The sequence below is a fragment of the Pholcus phalangioides genome, unplaced genomic scaffold (genome assembly GCF_987345545.1).
Source record: "Pholcus phalangioides strain wild (caught in Gottingen) unplaced genomic scaffold, Ppha-v1.0 ptg000022l_1, whole genome shotgun sequence".
NCBI lineage: Eukaryota > Metazoa > Arthropoda > Arachnida > Araneae > Pholcidae > Pholcus > Pholcus phalangioides.
Genome location: NW_028301615.1, coordinates 42,340,201 through 42,360,673, shown reverse-complemented (window position 1 = coordinate 42,360,673; position 20,473 = coordinate 42,340,201).

Sequence of the window (20,473 nt, the reverse complement as noted above, 5' to 3'; positions counted from 1 at the left end):
GAGAAAACGGCTTCAGGACGCCGTTTAATCGATTCCGACCGATGCATCGGCAGTAGTTCGCGATCCCGCCGATAGGTGGCGCTGCGAAAGCTAACGGGACAGCTCCTAGTCCCGGCAGAGGGCGCTGGTAGTAAGGGGGAATGGCTTGGAGACGACATTAGGCGATGGGGTATGTGGGTTAAGCCTGCTATCACCAGGAGGTGCTTACAAACCCGAGTGACGGTCGAGGACGCCCCTATTTATACCTTCCGGAGACCCGATTCCAAAAATTTCCTGGAAAATATTTGAATTTCCCGCTAAATTTTTGGTGTTTTCCACGAATTCTTCGTTTCAGACAGCGCATGCGCGATAGCCCGATCTACCGTGGCAACGACAGTTGTCTCGGACAGCTCAAAGTCCCGGTAGAGGGCGATGGTATAGAGAAAACGGCTTCAGGACGCCGTTTAATCGATTCCGACCGATGCATCGGCAGTAGTTCGCGATCCCGCCGATAGGTGGCGCTGCGAAAGCTAACGGGACAGCTCCTAGTCCCGGCAGAGGGCGCTGGTAGTAAGGGGGAATGGCTTGGAGACGACATTAGGCGATGGGGAATGCGGTCGTTACGGGTATGTGGGTTAAGCCTGCTATCACCAGGAGGTGCTTACAAACCCGAGTGACGGTCGAGGACGCCCCTATTTATACCTTCCGGAGACCCGATTCCAAAAATTTCCTGGAAAATATTTGAATTTCCCGCTAAATTTTTGGTGTTTTCCACGAATTCTTCGTTTCAGACAGCGCATGCGCGATAGCCCGATCTACCGTGGCAACGACAGTTGTCTCGGACAGCTCAAAGTCCCGGTAGAGAAAACGGCTTCAGGACGCCGTTTAATCGATTCCGACCGATGCATCGGCAGTAGTTCGCGATCCCGCCGATAGGTGGCGCTGCGAAAGCTAACGGGACAGCTCCTAGTCCCGGCAGAGGGCGCTGGTAGTAAGGGGGAATGGCTTGGAGACGACATTAGGCGATGGGGAATGCGGTCGTTACGGGTATGTGGGTTAAGCCTGCTATCACCAGGAGGTGCTTACAAACCCGAGTGACGGTCGAGGACGCCCCTATTTATACCTTCCGGAGACCCGATTCCAAAAATTTCCTGGAAAATATTTGAATTTCCCGCTAAATTTTTGGTGTTTTCCACGAATTCTTCGTTTCAGACAGCGCATGCGCGATAGCCCGATCTACCGTGGCAACGACAGTTGTCTCGGACAGCTCAAAGTCCCGGTAGAGAAAACGGCTTCAGGACGCCGTTTAATCGATTCCGACCGATGCATCGGCAGTAGTTCGCGATCCCGCCGATAGGTGGCGCTGCGAAAGCTAACGGGACAGCTCCTAGTCCCGGCAGAGGGCGCTGGTAGTAAGGGGGAATGGCTTGGAGACGACATTAGGCGATGGGGTATGCGGTCGTTACGGGTATGTGGGTTAAGCCTGCTATCACCAGGAGGTGCTTACAAACCCGAGTGACGGTCGAGGACGCCCCTATTTATACCTTCCGGAGACCCGATTCCAAAAATTTCCTGGAAAATATTTGAATTTCCCGCTAAATTTTTGGTGTTTTCCACGAATTCTTCGTTTCAGACAGCGCATGCGCGATAGCCCGATCTACCGTGGCAACGACAGTTGTCTCGGACAGCTCAAAGTCCCGGTAGAGAAAACGGCTTCAGGACGCCGTTTAATCGATTCCGACCGATGCATCGGCAGTAGTTCGCGATCCCGCCGATAGGTGGCGCTGCGAAAGCTAACGGGACAGCTCCTAGTCCCGGCAGAGGGCGCTGGTAGTAAGGGGGAATGGCTTGGAGACGACATTAGGCGATGGGGTATGTGGGTTAAGCCTGCTATCACCAGGAGGTGCTTACAAACCCGAGTGACGGTCGAGGACGCCCCTATTTATACCTTCCGGAGACCCGATTCCAAAAATTTCCTGGAAAATATTTGAATTTCCCGCTAAATTTTTGGTGTTTTCCACGAATTCTTCGTCTCAGACAGCGCATGCGCGATAGCCCGATCTACCGTGGCAACGACAGTTGTCTCGGACAGCTCAAAGTCCCGGTAGAGGGCGATGGTATAGAGAAAACGGCTTCAGGACGCCGTTTAATCGATTCCGACCGATGCATCGGCAGTAGTTCGCGATCCCGCCGATAGGTGGCGCTGCGAAAGCTAACGGGACAGCTCCTAGTCCCGGCAGAGGGCGCTGGTAGTAAGGGGGAATGGCTTGGAGACGACATTAGGCGATGGGGAATGCGGTCGTTACGGGTATGTGGGTTAAGCCTGCTATCACCAGGAGGTGCTTACAAACCCGAGTGACGGTCGAGGACGCCCCTATTTATACCTTCCGGAGACCCGATTCCAAAAATTTCCTGGAAAATATTTGAATTTCCCGCTAAATTTTTGGTGTTTTCCACGAATTCTTCGTTTCAGACAGCGCATGCGCGATAGCCCGATCTACCGTGGCAACGACAGTTGTCTCGGACAGCTCAAAGTCCCGGTAGAGGGCGATGGTATAGAGAAAACGGCTTCAGGACGCCGTTTAATCGATTCCGACCGATGCATCGGCAGTAGTTCGCGATCCCGCCGATAGGTGGCGCTGCGAAAGCTAACGGGACAGCTCCTAGTCCCGGCAGAGGGCGCTGGTAGTAAGGGGGAATGGCTTGGAGACGACATTAGGCGATGGGGAATGCGGTCGTTACGGGTATGTGGGTTAAGCCTGCTATCACCAGGAGGTGCTTACAAACCCGAGTGACGGTCGAGGACGCCCCTATTTATACCTTCCGGAGACCCGATTCCAAAAATTTCCTGGAAAATATTTGAATTTCCCGCTAAATTTTTGGTGTTTTCCACGAATTCTTCGTTTCAGACAGCGCATGCGCGATAGCCCGATCTACCGTGGCAACGACAGTTGTCTCGGACAGCTCAAAGTCCCGGTAGAGAAAACGGCTTCAGGACGCCGTTTAATCGATTCCGACCGATGCATCGGCAGTAGTTCGCGATCCCGCCGATAGGTGGCGCTGCGAAAGCTAACGGGACAGCTCCTAGTCCCGGCAGAGGGCGCTGGTAGTAAGGGGGAATGGCTTGGAGACGACATTAGGCGATGGGGAATGCGGTCGTTACGGGTATGTGGGTTAAGCCTGCTATCACCAGGAGGTGCTTACAAACCCGAGTGACGGTCGAGGACGCCCCTATTTATACCTTCCGGAGACCCGATTCCAAAAATTTCCTGGAAAATATTTGAATTTCCCGCTAAATTTTTGGTGTTTTCCACGAATTCTTCGTTTCAGACAGCGCATGCGCGATAGCCCGATCTACCGTGGCAACGACAGTTGTCTCGGACAGCTCAAAGTCCCGGTAGAGAAAACGGCTTCAGGACGCCGTTTAATCGATTCCGACCGATGCATCGGCAGTAGTTCGCGATCCCGCCGATAGGTGGCGCTGCGAAAGCTAACGGGACAGCTCCTAGTCCCGGCAGAGGGCGCTGGTAGTAAGGGGGAATGGCTTGGAGACGACATTAGGCGATGGGGTATGTGGGTTAAGCCTGCTATCACCAGGAGGTGCTTACAAACCCGAGTGACGGTCGAGGACGCCCCTATTTATACCTTCCGGAGACCCGATTCCAAAAATTTCCTGGAAAATATTTGAATTTCCCGCTAAATTTTTGGTGTTTTCCACGAATTCTTCGTTTCAGACAGCGCATGCGCGATAGCCCGATCTACCGTGGCAACGACAGTTGTCTCGGACAGCTCAAAGTCCCGGTAGAGGGCGATGGTATAGAGAAAACGGCTTCAGGACGCCGTTTAATCGATTCCGACCGATGCATCGGCAGTAGTTCGCGATCCCGCCGATAGGTGGCGCTGCGAAAGCTAACGGGACAGCTCCTAGTCCCGGCAGAGGGCGCTGGTAGTAAGGGGGAATGGCTTGGAGACGACATTAGGCGATGGGGAATGCGGTCGTTACGGGTATGTGGGTTAAGCCTGCTATCACCAGGAGGTGCTTACAAACCCGAGTGACGGTCGAGGACGCCCCTATTTATACCTTCCGGAGACCCGATTCCAAAAATTTCCTGGAAAATATTTGAATTTCCCGCTAAATTTTTGGTGTTTTCCACGAATTCTTCGTTTCAGACAGCGCATGCGCGATAGCCCGATCTACCGTGGCAACGACAGTTGTCTCGGACAGCTCAAAGTCCCGGTAGAGAAAACGGCTTCAGGACGCCGTTTAATCGATTCCGACCGATGCATCGGCAGTAGTTCGCGATCCCGCCGATAGGTGGCGCTGCGAAAGCTAACGGGACAGCTCCTAGTCCCGGCAGAGGGCGCTGGTAGTAAGGGGGAATGGCTTGGAGACGACATTAGGCGATGGGGAATGCGGTCGTTACGGGTATGTGGGTTAAGCCTGCTATCACCAGGAGGTGCTTACAAACCCGAGTGACGGTCGAGGACGCCCCTATTTATACCTTCCGGAGACCCGATTCCAAAAATTTCCTGGAAAATATTTGAATTTCCCGCTAAATTTTTGGTGTTTTCCACGAATTCTTCGTTTCAGACAGCGCATGCGCGATAGCCCGATCTACCGTGGCAACGACAGTTGTCTCGGACAGCTCAAAGTCCCGGTAGAGAAAACGGCTTCAGGACGCCGTTTAATCGATTCCGACCGATGCATCGGCAGTAGTTCGCGATCCCGCCGATAGGTGGCGCTGCGAAAGCTAACGGGACAGCTCCTAGTCCCGGCAGAGGGCGCTGGTAGTAAGGGGGAATGGCTTGGAGACGACATTAGGCGATGGGGTATGCGGTCGTTACGGGTATGTGGGTTAAGCCTGCTATCACCAGGAGGTGCTTACAAACCCGAGTGACGGTCGAGGACGCCCCTATTTATACCTTCCGGAGACCCGATTCCAAAAATTTCCTGGAAAATATTTGAATTTCCCGCTAAATTTTTGGTGTTTTCCACGAATTCTTCGTTTCAGACAGCGCATGCGCGATAGCCCGATCTACCGTGGCAACGACAGTTGTCTCGGACAGCTCAAAGTCCCGGTAGAGAAAACGGCTTCAGGACGCCGTTTAATCGATTCCGACCGATGCATCGGCAGTAGTTCGCGATCCCGCCGATAGGTGGCGCTGCGAAAGCTAACGGGACAGCTCCTAGTCCCGGCAGAGGGCGCTGGTAGTAAGGGGGAATGGCTTGGAGACGACATTAGGCGATGGGGTATGTGGGTTAAGCCTGCTATCACCAGGAGGTGCTTACAAACCCGAGTGACGGTCGAGGACGCCCCTATTTATACCTTCCGGAGACCCGATTCCAAAAATTTCCTGGAAAATATTTGAATTTCCCGCTAAATTTTTGGTGTTTTCCACGAATTCTTCGTTTCAGACAGCGCATGCGCGATAGCCCGATCTACCGTGGCAACGACAGTTGTCTCGGACAGCTCAAAGTCCCGGTAGAGGGCGATGGTATAGAGAAAACGGCTTCAGGACGCCGTTTAATCGATTCCGACCGATGCATCGGCAGTAGTTCGCGATCCCGCCGATAGGTGGCGCTGCGAAAGCTAACGGGACAGCTCCTAGTCCCGGCAGAGGGCGCTGGTAGTAAGGGGGAATGGCTTGGAGACGACATTAGGCGATGGGGAATGCGGTCGTTACGGGTATGTGGGTTAAGCCTGCTATCACCAGGAGGTGCTTACAAACCCGAGTGACGGTCGAGGACGCCCCTATTTATACCTTCCGGAGACCCGATTCCAAAAATTTCCTGGAAAATATTTGAATTTCCCGCTAAATTTTTGGTGTTTTCCACGAATTCTTCGTTTCAGACAGCGCATGCGCGATAGCCCGATCTACCGTGGCAACGACAGTTGTCTCGGACAGCTCAAAGTCCCGGTAGAGGGCGATGGTATAGAGAAAACGGCTTCAGGACGCCGTTTAATCGATTCCGACCGATGCATCGGCAGTAGTTCGCGATCCCGCCGATAGGTGGCGCTGCGAAAGCTAACGGGACAGCTCCTAGTCCCGGCAGAGGGCGCTGGTAGTAAGGGGGAATGGCTTGGAGACGACATTAGGCGATGGGGAATGCGGTCGTTACGGGTATGTGGGTTAAGCCTGCTATCACCAGGAGGTGCTTACAAACCCGAGTGACGGTCGAGGACGCCCCTATTTATACCTTCCGGAGACCCGATTCCAAAAATTTCCTGGAAAATATTTGAATTTCCCGCTAAATTTTTGGTGTTTTCCACGAATTCTTCGTTTCAGACAGCGCATGCGCGATAGCCCGATCTACCGTGGCAACGACAGTTGTCTCGGACAGCTCAAAGTCCCGGTAGAGAAAACGGCTTCAGGACGCCGTTTAATCGATTCCGACCGATGCATCGGCAGTAGTTCGCGATCCCGCCGATAGGTGGCGCTGCGAAAGCTAACGGGACAGCTCCTAGTCCCGGCAGAGGGCGCTGGTAGTAAGGGGGAATGGCTTGGAGACGACATTAGGCGATGGGGAATGCGGTCGTTACGGGTATGTGGGTTAAGCCTGCTATCACCAGGAGGTGCTTACAAACCCGAGTGACGGTCGAGGACGCCCCTATTTATACCTTCCGGAGACCCGATTCCAAAAATTTCCTGGAAAATATTTGAATTTCCCGCTAAATTTTTGGTGTTTTCCACGAATTCTTCGTTTCAGACAGCGCATGCGCGATAGCCCGATCTACCGTGGCAACGACAGTTGTCTCGGACAGCTCAAAGTCCCGGTAGAGAAAACGGCTTCAGGACGCCGTTTAATCGATTCCGACCGATGCATCGGCAGTAGTTCGCGATCCCGCCGATAGGTGGCGCTGCGAAAGCTAACGGGACAGCTCCTAGTCCCGGCAGAGGGCGCTGGTAGTAAGGGGGAATGGCTTGGAGACGACATTAGGCGATGGGGTATGTGGGTTAAGCCTGCTATCACCAGGAGGTGCTTACAAACCCGAGTGACGGTCGAGGACGCCCCTATTTATACCTTCCGGAGACCCGATTCCAAAAATTTCCTGGAAAATATTTGAATTTCCCGCTAAATTTTTGGTGTTTTCCACGAATTCTTCGTTTCAGACAGCGCATGCGCGATAGCCCGATCTACCGTGGCAACGACAGTTGTCTCGGACAGCTCAAAGTCCCGGTAGAGGGCGATGGTATAGAGAAAACGGCTTCAGGACGCCGTTTAATCGATTCCGACCGATGCATCGGCAGTAGTTCGCGATCCCGCCGATAGGTGGCGCTGCGAAAGCTAACGGGACAGCTCCTAGTCCCGGCAGAGGGCGCTGGTAGTAAGGGGGAATGGCTTGGAGACGACATTAGGCGATGGGGAATGCGGTCGTTACGGGTATGTGGGTTAAGCCTGCTATCACCAGGAGGTGCTTACAAACCCGAGTGACGGTCGAGGACGCCCCTATTTATACCTTCCGGAGACCCGATTCCAAAAATTTCCTGGAAAATATTTGAATTTCCCGCTAAATTTTTGGTGTTTTCCACGAATTCTTCGTTTCAGACAGCGCATGCGCGATAGCCCGATCTACCGTGGCAACGACAGTTGTCTCGGACAGCTCAAAGTCCCGGTAGAGAAAACGGCTTCAGGACGCCGTTTAATCGATTCCGACCGATGCATCGGCAGTAGTTCGCGATCCCGCCGATAGGTGGCGCTGCGAAAGCTAACGGGACAGCTCCTAGTCCCGGCAGAGGGCGCTGGTAGTAAGGGGGAATGGCTTGGAGACGACATTAGGCGATGGGGAATGCGGTCGTTACGGGTATGTGGGTTAAGCCTGCTATCACCAGGAGGTGCTTACAAACCCGAGTGACGGTCGAGGACGCCCCTATTTATACCTTCCGGAGACCCGATTCCAAAAATTTCCTGGAAAATATTTGAATTTCCCGCTAAATTTTTGGTGTTTTCCACGAATTCTTCGTTTCAGACAGCGCATGCGCGATAGCCCGATCTACCGTGGCAACGACAGTTGTCTCGGACAGCTCAAAGTCCCGGTAGAGAAAACGGCTTCAGGACGCCGTTTAATCGATTCCGACCGATGCATCGGCAGTAGTTCGCGATCCCGCCGATAGGTGGCGCTGCGAAAGCTAACGGGACAGCTCCTAGTCCCGGCAGAGGGCGCTGGTAGTAAGGGGGAATGGCTTGGAGACGACATTAGGCGATGGGGTATGCGGTCGTTACGGGTATGTGGGTTAAGCCTGCTATCACCAGGAGGTGCTTACAAACCCGAGTGACGGTCGAGGACGCCCCTATTTATACCTTCCGGAGACCCGATTCCAAAAATTTCCTGGAAAATATTTGAATTTCCCGCTAAATTTTTGGTGTTTTCCACGAATTCTTCGTTTCAGACAGCGCATGCGCGATAGCCCGATCTACCGTGGCAACGACAGTTGTCTCGGACAGCTCAAAGTCCCGGTAGAGAAAACGGCTTCAGGACGCCGTTTAATCGATTCCGACCGATGCATCGGCAGTAGTTCGCGATCCCGCCGATAGGTGGCGCTGCGAAAGCTAACGGGACAGCTCCTAGTCCCGGCAGAGGGCGCTGGTAGTAAGGGGGAATGGCTTGGAGACGACATTAGGCGATGGGGTATGTGGGTTAAGCCTGCTATCACCAGGAGGTGCTTACAAACCCGAGTGACGGTCGAGGACGCCCCTATTTATACCTTCCGGAGACCCGATTCCAAAAATTTCCTGGAAAATATTTGAATTTCCCGCTAAATTTTTGGTGTTTTCCACGAATTCTTCGTTTCAGACAGCGCATGCGCGATAGCCCGATCTACCGTGGCAACGACAGTTGTCTCGGACAGCTCAAAGTCCCGGTAGAGGGCGATGGTATAGAGAAAACGGCTTCAGGACGCCGTTTAATCGATTCCGACCGATGCATCGGCAGTAGTTCGCGATCCCGCCGATAGGTGGCGCTGCGAAAGCTAACGGGACAGCTCCTAGTCCCGGCAGAGGGCGCTGGTAGTAAGGGGGAATGGCTTGGAGACGACATTAGGCGATGGGGAATGCGGTCGTTACGGGTATGTGGGTTAAGCCTGCTATCACCAGGAGGTGCTTACAAACCCGAGTGACGGTCGAGGACGCCCCTATTTATACCTTCCGGAGACCCGATTCCAAAAATTTCCTGGAAAATATTTGAATTTCCCGCTAAATTTTTGGTGTTTTCCACGAATTCTTCGTTTCAGACAGCGCATGCGCGATAGCCCGATCTACCGTGGCAACGACAGTTGTCTCGGACAGCTCAAAGTCCCGGTAGAGGGCGATGGTATAGAGAAAACGGCTTCAGGACGCCGTTTAATCGATTCCGACCGATGCATCGGCAGTAGTTCGCGATCCCGCCGATAGGTGGCGCTGCGAAAGCTAACGGGACAGCTCCTAGTCCCGGCAGAGGGCGCTGGTAGTAAGGGGGAATGGCTTGGAGACGACATTAGGCGATGGGGAATGCGGTCGTTACGGGTATGTGGGTTAAGCCTGCTATCACCAGGAGGTGCTTACAAACCCGAGTGACGGTCGAGGACGCCCCTATTTATACCTTCCGGAGACCCGATTCCAAAAATTTCCTGGAAAATATTTGAATTTCCCGCTAAATTTTTGGTGTTTTCCACGAATTCTTCGTTTCAGACAGCGCATGCGCGATAGCCCGATCTACCGTGGCAACGACAGTTGTCTCGGACAGCTCAAAGTCCCGGTAGAGAAAACGGCTTCAGGACGCCGTTTAATCGATTCCGACCGATGCATCGGCAGTAGTTCGCGATCCCGCCGATAGGTGGCGCTGCGAAAGCTAACGGGACAGCTCCTAGTCCCGGCAGAGGGCGCTGGTAGTAAGGGGGAATGGCTTGGAGACGACATTAGGCGATGGGGAATGCGGTCGTTACGGGTATGTGGGTTAAGCCTGCTATCACCAGGAGGTGCTTACAAACCCGAGTGACGGTCGAGGACGCCCCTATTTATACCTTCCGGAGACCCGATTCCAAAAATTTCCTGGAAAATATTTGAATTTCCCGCTAAATTTTTGGTGTTTTCCACGAATTCTTCGTTTCAGACAGCGCATGCGCGATAGCCCGATCTACCGTGGCAACGACAGTTGTCTCGGACAGCTCAAAGTCCCGGTAGAGAAAACGGCTTCAGGACGCCGTTTAATCGATTCCGACCGATGCATCGGCAGTAGTTCGCGATCCCGCCGATAGGTGGCGCTGCGAAAGCTAACGGGACAGCTCCTAGTCCCGGCAGAGGGCGCTGGTAGTAAGGGGGAATGGCTTGGAGACGACATTAGGCGATGGGGTATGTGGGTTAAGCCTGCTATCACCAGGAGGTGCTTACAAACCCGAGTGACGGTCGAGGACGCCCCTATTTATACCTTCCGGAGACCCGATTCCAAAAATTTCCTGGAAAATATTTGAATTTCCCGCTAAATTTTTGGTGTTTTCCACGAATTCTTCGTTTCAGACAGCGCATGCGCGATAGCCCGATCTACCGTGGCAACGACAGTTGTCTCGGACAGCTCAAAGTCCCGGTAGAGGGCGATGGTATAGAGAAAACGGCTTCAGGACGCCGTTTAATCGATTCCGACCGATGCATCGGCAGTAGTTCGCGATCCCGCCGATAGGTGGCGCTGCGAAAGCTAACGGGACAGCTCCTAGTCCCGGCAGAGGGCGCTGGTAGTAAGGGGGAATGGCTTGGAGACGACATTAGGCGATGGGGAATGCGGTCGTTACGGGTATGTGGGTTAAGCCTGCTATCACCAGGAGGTGCTTACAAACCCGAGTGACGGTCGAGGACGCCCCTATTTATACCTTCCGGAGACCCGATTCCAAAAATTTCCTGGAAAATATTTGAATTTCCCGCTAAATTTTTGGTGTTTTCCACGAATTCTTCGTTTCAGACAGCGCATGCGCGATAGCCCGATCTACCGTGGCAACGACAGTTGTCTCGGACAGCTCAAAGTCCCGGTAGAGAAAACGGCTTCAGGACGCCGTTTAATCGATTCCGACCGATGCATCGGCAGTAGTTCGCGATCCCGCCGATAGGTGGCGCTGCGAAAGCTAACGGGACAGCTCCTAGTCCCGGCAGAGGGCGCTGGTAGTAAGGGGGAATGGCTTGGAGACGACATTAGGCGATGGGGAATGCGGTCGTTACGGGTATGTGGGTTAAGCCTGCTATCACCAGGAGGTGCTTACAAACCCGAGTGACGGTCGAGGACGCCCCTATTTATACCTTCCGGAGACCCGATTCCAAAAATTTCCTGGAAAATATTTGAATTTCCCGCTAAATTTTTGGTGTTTTCCACGAATTCTTCGTTTCAGACAGCGCATGCGCGATAGCCCGATCTACCGTGGCAACGACAGTTGTCTCGGACAGCTCAAAGTCCCGGTAGAGAAAACGGCTTCAGGACGCCGTTTAATCGATTCCGACCGATGCATCGGCAGTAGTTCGCGATCCCGCCGATAGGTGGCGCTGCGAAAGCTAACGGGACAGCTCCTAGTCCCGGCAGAGGGCGCTGGTAGTAAGGGGGAATGGCTTGGAGACGACATTAGGCGATGGGGTATGCGGTCGTTACGGGTATGTGGGTTAAGCCTGCTATCACCAGGAGGTGCTTACAAACCCGAGTGACGGTCGAGGACGCCCCTATTTATACCTTCCGGAGACCCGATTCCAAAAATTTCCTGGAAAATATTTGAATTTCCCGCTAAATTTTTGGTGTTTTCCACGAATTCTTCGTTTCAGACAGCGCATGCGCGATAGCCCGATCTACCGTGGCAACGACAGTTGTCTCGGACAGCTCAAAGTCCCGGTAGAGAAAACGGCTTCAGGACGCCGTTTAATCGATTCCGACCGATGCATCGGCAGTAGTTCGCGATCCCGCCGATAGGTGGCGCTGCGAAAGCTAACGGGACAGCTCCTAGTCCCGGCAGAGGGCGCTGGTAGTAAGGGGGAATGGCTTGGAGACGACATTAGGCGATGGGGTATGTGGGTTAAGCCTGCTATCACCAGGAGGTGCTTACAAACCCGAGTGACGGTCGAGGACGCCCCTATTTATACCTTCCGGAGACCCGATTCCAAAAATTTCCTGGAAAATATTTGAATTTCCCGCTAAATTTTTGGTGTTTTCCACGAATTCTTCGTTTCAGACAGCGCATGCGCGATAGCCCGATCTACCGTGGCAACGACAGTTGTCTCGGACAGCTCAAAGTCCCGGTAGAGGGCGATGGTATAGAGAAAACGGCTTCAGGACGCCGTTTAATCGATTCCGACCGATGCATCGGCAGTAGTTCGCGATCCCGCCGATAGGTGGCGCTGCGAAAGCTAACGGGACAGCTCCTAGTCCCGGCAGAGGGCGCTGGTAGTAAGGGGGAATGGCTTGGAGACGACATTAGGCGATGGGGAATGCGGTCGTTACGGGTATGTGGGTTAAGCCTGCTATCACCAGGAGGTGCTTACAAACCCGAGTGACGGTCGAGGACGCCCCTATTTATACCTTCCGGAGACCCGATTCCAAAAATTTCCTGGAAAATATTTGAATTTCCCGCTAAATTTTTGGTGTTTTCCACGAATTCTTCGTTTCAGACAGCGCATGCGCGATAGCCCGATCTACCGTGGCAACGACAGTTGTCTCGGACAGCTCAAAGTCCCGGTAGAGGGCGATGGTATAGAGAAAACGGCTTCAGGACGCCGTTTAATCGATTCCGACCGATGCATCGGCAGTAGTTCGCGATCCCGCCGATAGGTGGCGCTGCGAAAGCTAACGGGACAGCTCCTAGTCCCGGCAGAGGGCGCTGGTAGTAAGGGGGAATGGCTTGGAGACGACATTAGGCGATGGGGAATGCGGTCGTTACGGGTATGTGGGTTAAGCCTGCTATCACCAGGAGGTGCTTACAAACCCGAGTGACGGTCGAGGACGCCCCTATTTATACCTTCCGGAGACCCGATTCCAAAAATTTCCTGGAAAATATTTGAATTTCCCGCTAAATTTTTGGTGTTTTCCACGAATTCTTCGTTTCAGACAGCGCATGCGCGATAGCCCGATCTACCGTGGCAACGACAGTTGTCTCGGACAGCTCAAAGTCCCGGTAGAGAAAACGGCTTCAGGACGCCGTTTAATCGATTCCGACCGATGCATCGGCAGTAGTTCGCGATCCCGCCGATAGGTGGCGCTGCGAAAGCTAACGGGACAGCTCCTAGTCCCGGCAGAGGGCGCTGGTAGTAAGGGGGAATGGCTTGGAGACGACATTAGGCGATGGGGAATGCGGTCGTTACGGGTATGTGGGTTAAGCCTGCTATCACCAGGAGGTGCTTACAAACCCGAGTGACGGTCGAGGACGCCCCTATTTATACCTTCCGGAGACCCGATTCCAAAAATTTCCTGGAAAATATTTGAATTTCCCGCTAAATTTTTGGTGTTTTCCACGAATTCTTCGTTTCAGACAGCGCATGCGCGATAGCCCGATCTACCGTGGCAACGACAGTTGTCTCGGACAGCTCAAAGTCCCGGTAGAGAAAACGGCTTCAGGACGCCGTTTAATCGATTCCGACCGATGCATCGGCAGTAGTTCGCGATCCCGCCGATAGGTGGCGCTGCGAAAGCTAACGGGACAGCTCCTAGTCCCGGCAGAGGGCGCTGGTAGTAAGGGGGAATGGCTTGGAGACGACATTAGGCGATGGGGTATGTGGGTTAAGCCTGCTATCACCAGGAGGTGCTTACAAACCCGAGTGACGGTCGAGGACGCCCCTATTTATACCTTCCGGAGACCCGATTCCAAAAATTTCCTGGAAAATATTTGAATTTCCCGCTAAATTTTTGGTGTTTTCCACGAATTCTTCGTTTCAGACAGCGCATGCGCGATAGCCCGATCTACCGTGGCAACGACAGTTGTCTCGGACAGCTCAAAGTCCCGGTAGAGGGCGATGGTATAGAGAAAACGGCTTCAGGACGCCGTTTAATCGATTCCGACCGATGCATCGGCAGTAGTTCGCGATCCCGCCGATAGGTGGCGCTGCGAAAGCTAACGGGACAGCTCCTAGTCCCGGCAGAGGGCGCTGGTAGTAAGGGGGAATGGCTTGGAGACGACATTAGGCGATGGGGAATGCGGTCGTTACGGGTATGTGGGTTAAGCCTGCTATCACCAGGAGGTGCTTACAAACCCGAGTGACGGTCGAGGACGCCCCTATTTATACCTTCCGGAGACCCGATTCCAAAAATTTCCTGGAAAATATTTGAATTTCCCGCTAAATTTTTGGTGTTTTCCACGAATTCTTCGTTTCAGACAGCGCATGCGCGATAGCCCGATCTACCGTGGCAACGACAGTTGTCTCGGACAGCTCAAAGTCCCGGTAGAGAAAACGGCTTCAGGACGCCGTTTAATCGATTCCGACCGATGCATCGGCAGTAGTTCGCGATCCCGCCGATAGGTGGCGCTGCGAAAGCTAACGGGACAGCTCCTAGTCCCGGCAGAGGGCGCTGGTAGTAAGGGGGAATGGCTTGGAGACGACATTAGGCGATGGGGAATGCGGTCGTTACGGGTATGTGGGTTAAGCCTGCTATCACCAGGAGGTGCTTACAAACCCGAGTGACGGTCGAGGACGCCCCTATTTATACCTTCCGGAGACCCGATTCCAAAAATTTCCTGGAAAATATTTGAATTTCCCGCTAAATTTTTGGTGTTTTCCACGAATTCTTCGTTTCAGACAGCGCATGCGCGATAGCCCGATCTACCGTGGCAACGACAGTTGTCTCGGACAGCTCAAAGTCCCGGTAGAGAAAACGGCTTCAGGACGCCGTTTAATCGATTCCGACCGATGCATCGGCAGTAGTTCGCGATCCCGCCGATAGGTGGCGCTGCGAAAGCTAACGGGACAGCTCCTAGTCCCGGCAGAGGGCGCTGGTAGTAAGGGGGAATGGCTTGGAGACGACATTAGGCGATGGGGTATGTGGGTTAAGCCTGCTATCACCAGGAGGTGCTTACAAACCCGAGTGACGGTCGAGGACGCCCCTATTTATACCTTCCGGAGACCCGATTCCAAAAATTTCCTGGAAAATATTTGAATTTCCCGCTAAATTTTTGGTGTTTTCCACGAATTCTTCGTTTCAGACAGCGCATGCGCGATAGCCCGATCTACCGTGGCAACGACAGTTGTCTCGGACAGCTCAAAGTCCCGGTAGAGGGCGATGGTATAGAGAAAACGGCTTCAGGACGCCGTTTAATCGATTCCGACCGATGCATCGGCAGTAGTTCGCGATCCCGCCGATAGGTGGCGCTGCGAAAGCTAACGGGACAGCTCCTAGTCCCGGCAGAGGGCGCTGGTAGTAAGGGGGAATGGCTTGGAGACGACATTAGGCGATGGGGAATGCGGTCGTTACGGGTATGTGGGTTAAGCCTGCTATCACCAGGAGGTGCTTACAAACCCGAGTGACGGTCGAGGACGCCCCTATTTATACCTTCCGGAGACCCGATTCCAAAAATTTCCTGGAAAATATTTGAATTTCCCGCTAAATTTTTGGTGTTTTCCACGAATTCTTCGTTTCAGACAGCGCATGCGCGATAGCCCGATCTACCGTGGCAACGACAGTTGTCTCGGACAGCTCAAAGTCCCGGTAGAGAAAACGGCTTCAGGACGCCGTTTAATCGATTCCGACCGATGCATCGGCAGTAGTTCGCGATCCCGCCGATAGGTGGCGCTGCGAAAGCTAACGGGACAGCTCCTAGTCCCGGCAGAGGGCGCTGGTAGTAAGGGGGAATGGCTTGGAGACGACATTAGGCGATGGGGAATGCGGTCGTTACGGGTATGTGGGTTAAGCCTGCTATCACCAGGAGGTGCTTACAAACCCGAGTGACGGTCGAGGACGCCCCTATTTATACCTTCCGGAGACCCGATTCCAAAAATTTCCTGGAAAATATTTGAATTTCCCGCTAAATTTTTGGTGTTTTCCACGAATTCTTCGTTTCAGACAGCGCATGCGCGATAGCCCGATCTACCGTGGCAACGACAGTTGTCTCGGACAGCTCAAAGTCCCGGTAGAGAAAACGGCTTCAGGACGCCGTTTAATCGATTCCGACCGATGCATCGGCAGTAGTTCGCGATCCCGCCGATAGGTGGCGCTGCGAAAGCTAACGGGACAGCTCCTAGTCCCGGCAGAGGGCGCTGGTAGTAAGGGGGAATGGCTTGGAGACGACATTAGGCGATGGGGTATGCGGTCGTTACGGGTATGTGGGTTAAGCCTGCTATCACCAGGAGGTGCTTACAAACCCGAGTGACGGTCGAGGACGCCCCTATTTATACCTTCCGGAGACCCGATTCCAAAAATTTCCTGGAAAATATTTGAATTTCCCGCTAAATTTTTGGTGTTTTCCACGAATTCTTCGTTTCAGACAGCGCATGCGCGATAGCCCGATCTACCGTGGCAACGACAGTTGTCTCGGACAGCTCAAAGTCCCGGTAGAGAAAACGGCTTCAGGACGCCGTTTAATCGATTCCGACCGATGCATCGGCAGTAGTTCGCGATCCCGCCGATAGGTGGCGCTGCGAAAGCTAACGGGACAGCTCCTAGTCCCGGCAGAGGGCGCTGGTAGTAAGGGGGAATGGCTTGGAGACGACATTAGGCGATGGGGTATGTGGGTTAAGCCTGCTATCACCAGGAGGTGCTTACAAACCCGAGTGACGGTCGAGGACGCCCCTATTTATACCTTCCGGAGACCCGATTCCAAAAATTTCCTGGAAAATATTTGAATTTCCCGCTAAATTTTTGGTGTTTTCCACGAATTCTTCGTTTCAGACAGCGCATGCGCGATAGCCCGATCTACCGTGGCAACGACAGTTGTCTCGGACAGCTCAAAGTCCCGGTAGAGGGCGATGGTATAGAGAAAACGGCTTCAGGACGCCGTTTAATCGATTCCGACCGATGCATCGGCAGTAGTTCGCGATCCCGCCGATAGGTGGCGCTGCGAAAGCTAACGGGACAGCTCCTAGTCCCGGCAGAGGGCGCTGGTAGTAAGGGGGAATGGCTTGGAGACGACATTAGGCGATGGGGAATGCGGTCGTTACGGGTATGTGGGTTAAGCCTGCTATCACCAGGAGGTGCTTACAAACCCGAGTGACGGTCGAGGACGCCCCTATTTATACCTTCCGGAGACCCGATTCCAAAAATTTCCTGGAAAATATTTGAATTTCCCGCTAAATTTTTGGTGTTTTCCACGAATTCTTCGTTTCAGACAGCGCATGCGCGATAGCCCGATCTACCGTGGCAACGACAGTTGTCTCGGACAGCTCAAAGTCCCGGTAGAGGGCGATGGTATAGAGAAAACGGCTTCAGGACGCCGTTTAATCGATTCCGACCGATGCATCGGCAGTAGTTCGCGATCCCGCCGATAGGTGGCGCTGCGAAAGCTAACGGGACAGCTCCTAGTCCCGGCAGAGGGCGCTGGTAGTAAGGGGGAATGGCTTGGAGACGACATTAGGCGATGGGGAATGCGGTCGTTACGGGTATGTGGGTTAAGCCTGCTATCACCAGGAGGTGCTTACAAACCCGAGTGACGGTCGAGGACGCCCCTATTTATACCTTCCGGAGACCCGATTCCAAAAATTTCCTGGAAAATATTTGAATTTCCCGCTAAATTTTTGGTGTTTTCCACGAATTCTTCGTTTCAGACAGCGCATGCGCGATAGCCCGATCTACCGTGGCAACGACAGTTGTCTCGGACAGCTCAAAGTCCCGGTAGAGAAAACGGCTTCAGGACGCCGTTTAATCGATTCCGACCGATGCATCGGCAGTAGTTCGCGATCCCGCCGATAGGTGGCGCTGCGAAAGCTAACGGGACAGCTCCTAGTCCCGGCAGAGGGCGCTGGTAGTAAGGGGGAATGGCTTGGAGACGACATTAGGCGATGGGGAATGCGGTCGTTACGGGTATGTGGGTTAAGCCTGCTATCACCAGGAGGTGCTTACAAACCCGAGTGACGGTCGAGGACGCCCCTATTTATACCTTCCGGAGACCCGATTCCAAAAATTTCCTGGAAAATATTTGAATTTCCCGCTAAATTTTTGGTGTTTTCCACGAATTCTTCGTTTCAGACAGCGCATGCGCGATAGCCCGATCTACCGTGGCAACGACAGTTGTCTCGGACAGCTCAAAGTCCCGGTAGAGAAAACGGCTTCAGGACGCCGTTTAATCGATTCCGACCGATGCATCGGCAGTAGTTCGCGATCCCGCCGATAGGTGGCGCTGCGAAAGCTAACGGGACAGCTCCTAGTCCCGGCAGAGGGCGCTGGTAGTAAGGGGGAATGGCTTGGAGACGACATTAGGCGATGGGGAATGCGGTCGTTACGGGTATGTGGGTTAAGCCTGCTATCACCAGGAGGTGCTTACAAACCCGAGTGACGGTCGAGGACGCCCCTATTTATACCTTCCGGAGACCCGATTCCAAAAATTTCCTGGAAAATATTTGAATTTCCCGCTAAATTTTTGGTGTTTTCCACGAATTCTTCGTTTCAGACAGCGCATGCGCGATAGCCCGATCTACCGTGGCAACGACAGTTGTCTCGGACAGCTCAAAGTCCCGGTAGAGAAAACGGCTTCAGGACGCCGTTTAATCGATTCCGACCGATGCATCGGCAGTAGTTCGCGATCCCGCCGATAGGTGGCGCTGCGAAAGCTAACGGGACAGCTCCTAGTCCCGGCAGAGGGCGCTGGTAGTAAGGGGGAATGGCTTGGAGACGACATTAGGCGATGGGGTATGTGGGTTAAGCCTGCTATCACCAGGAGGTGCTTACAAACCCGAGTGACGGTCGAGGACGCCCCTATTTATACCTTCCGGAGACCCGATTCCAAAAATTTCCTGGAAAATATTTGAATTTCCCGCTAAATTTTTGGTGTTTTCCACGAATTCTTCGTTTCAGACAGCGCATGCGCGATAGCCCGATCTACCGTGGCAACGACAGTTGTCTCGGACAGCTCAAAGTCCCGGTAGAGGGCGATGGTATAGAGAAAACGGCTTCAGGACGCCGTTTAATCGATTCCGACCGATGCATCGGCAGTAGTTCGCGATCCCGCCGATAGGTGGCGCTGCGAAAGCTAACGGGACAGCTCCTAGTCCCGGCAGAGGGCGCTGGTAGTAAGGGGGAATGGCTTGGAGACGACATTAGGCGATGGGGAATGCGGTCGTTACGGGTATGTGGGTTAAGCCTGCTATCACCAGGAGGTGCTTACAAACCCGAGTGACGGTCGAGGACGCCCCTATTTATACCTTCCGGAGACCCGATTCCAAAAATTTCCTGGAAAATATTTGAATTTCCCGCTAAATTTTTGGTGTTTTCCACGAATTCTTCGTTTCAGACAGCGCATGCGCGATAGCCCGATCTACCGTGGCAACGACAGTTGTCTCGGACAGCTCAAAGTCCCGGTAGAGAAAACGGCTTCAGGACGCCGTTTAATCGATTCCGACCGATGCATCGGCAGTAGTTCGCGATCCCGCCGATAGGTGGCGCTGCGAAAGCTAACGGGACAGCTCCTAGTCCCGGCAGAGGGCGCTGGTAGTAAGGGGGAATGGCTTGGAGACGACATTAGGCGATGGGGAATGCGGTCGTTACGGGTATGTGGGTTAAGCCTGCTATCACCAGGAGGTGCTTACAAACCCGAGTGACGGTCGAGGACGCCCCTATTTATACCTTCCGGAGACCCGATTCCAAAAATTTCCTGGAAAATATTTGAATTTCCCGCTAAATTTTTGGTGTTTTCCACGAATTCTTCGTTTCAGACAGCGCATGCGCGATAGCCCGATCTACCGTGGCAACGACAGTTGTCTCGGACAGCTCAAAGTCCCGGTAGAGAAAACGGCTTCAGGACGCCGTTTAATCGATTCCGACCGATGCATCGGCAGTAGTTCGCGATCCCGCCGATAGGTGGCGCTGCGAAAGCTAACGGGACAGCTCCTAGTCCCGGCAGAGGGCGCTGGTAGTAAGGGGGAATGGCTTGGAGACGACATTAGGCGATGGGGTATGCGGTCGTTACGGGTATGTGGGTTAAGCCTGCTATCACCAGGAGGTGCTTACAAACCCGAGTGACGGTCGAGGACGCCCCTATTTATACCTTCCGGAGACCCGATTCCAAAAATTTCCTGGAAAATATTTGAATTTCCCGCTAAATTTTTGGTGTTTTCCACGAATTCTTCGTTTCAGACAGCGCATGCGCGATAGCCCGATCTACCGTGGCAACGACAGTTGTCTCGGACAGCTCAAAGTCCCGGTAGAGAAAACGGCTTCAGGACGCCGTTTAATCGATTCCGACCGATGCATCGGCAGTAGTTCGCGATCCCGCCGATAGGTGGCGCTGCGAAAGCTAACGGGACAGCTCCTAGTCCCGGCAGAGGGCGCTGGTAGTAAGGGGGAATGGCTTGGAGACGACATTAGGCGATGGGGTATGTGGGTTAAGCCTGCTATCACCAGGAGGTGCTTACAAACCC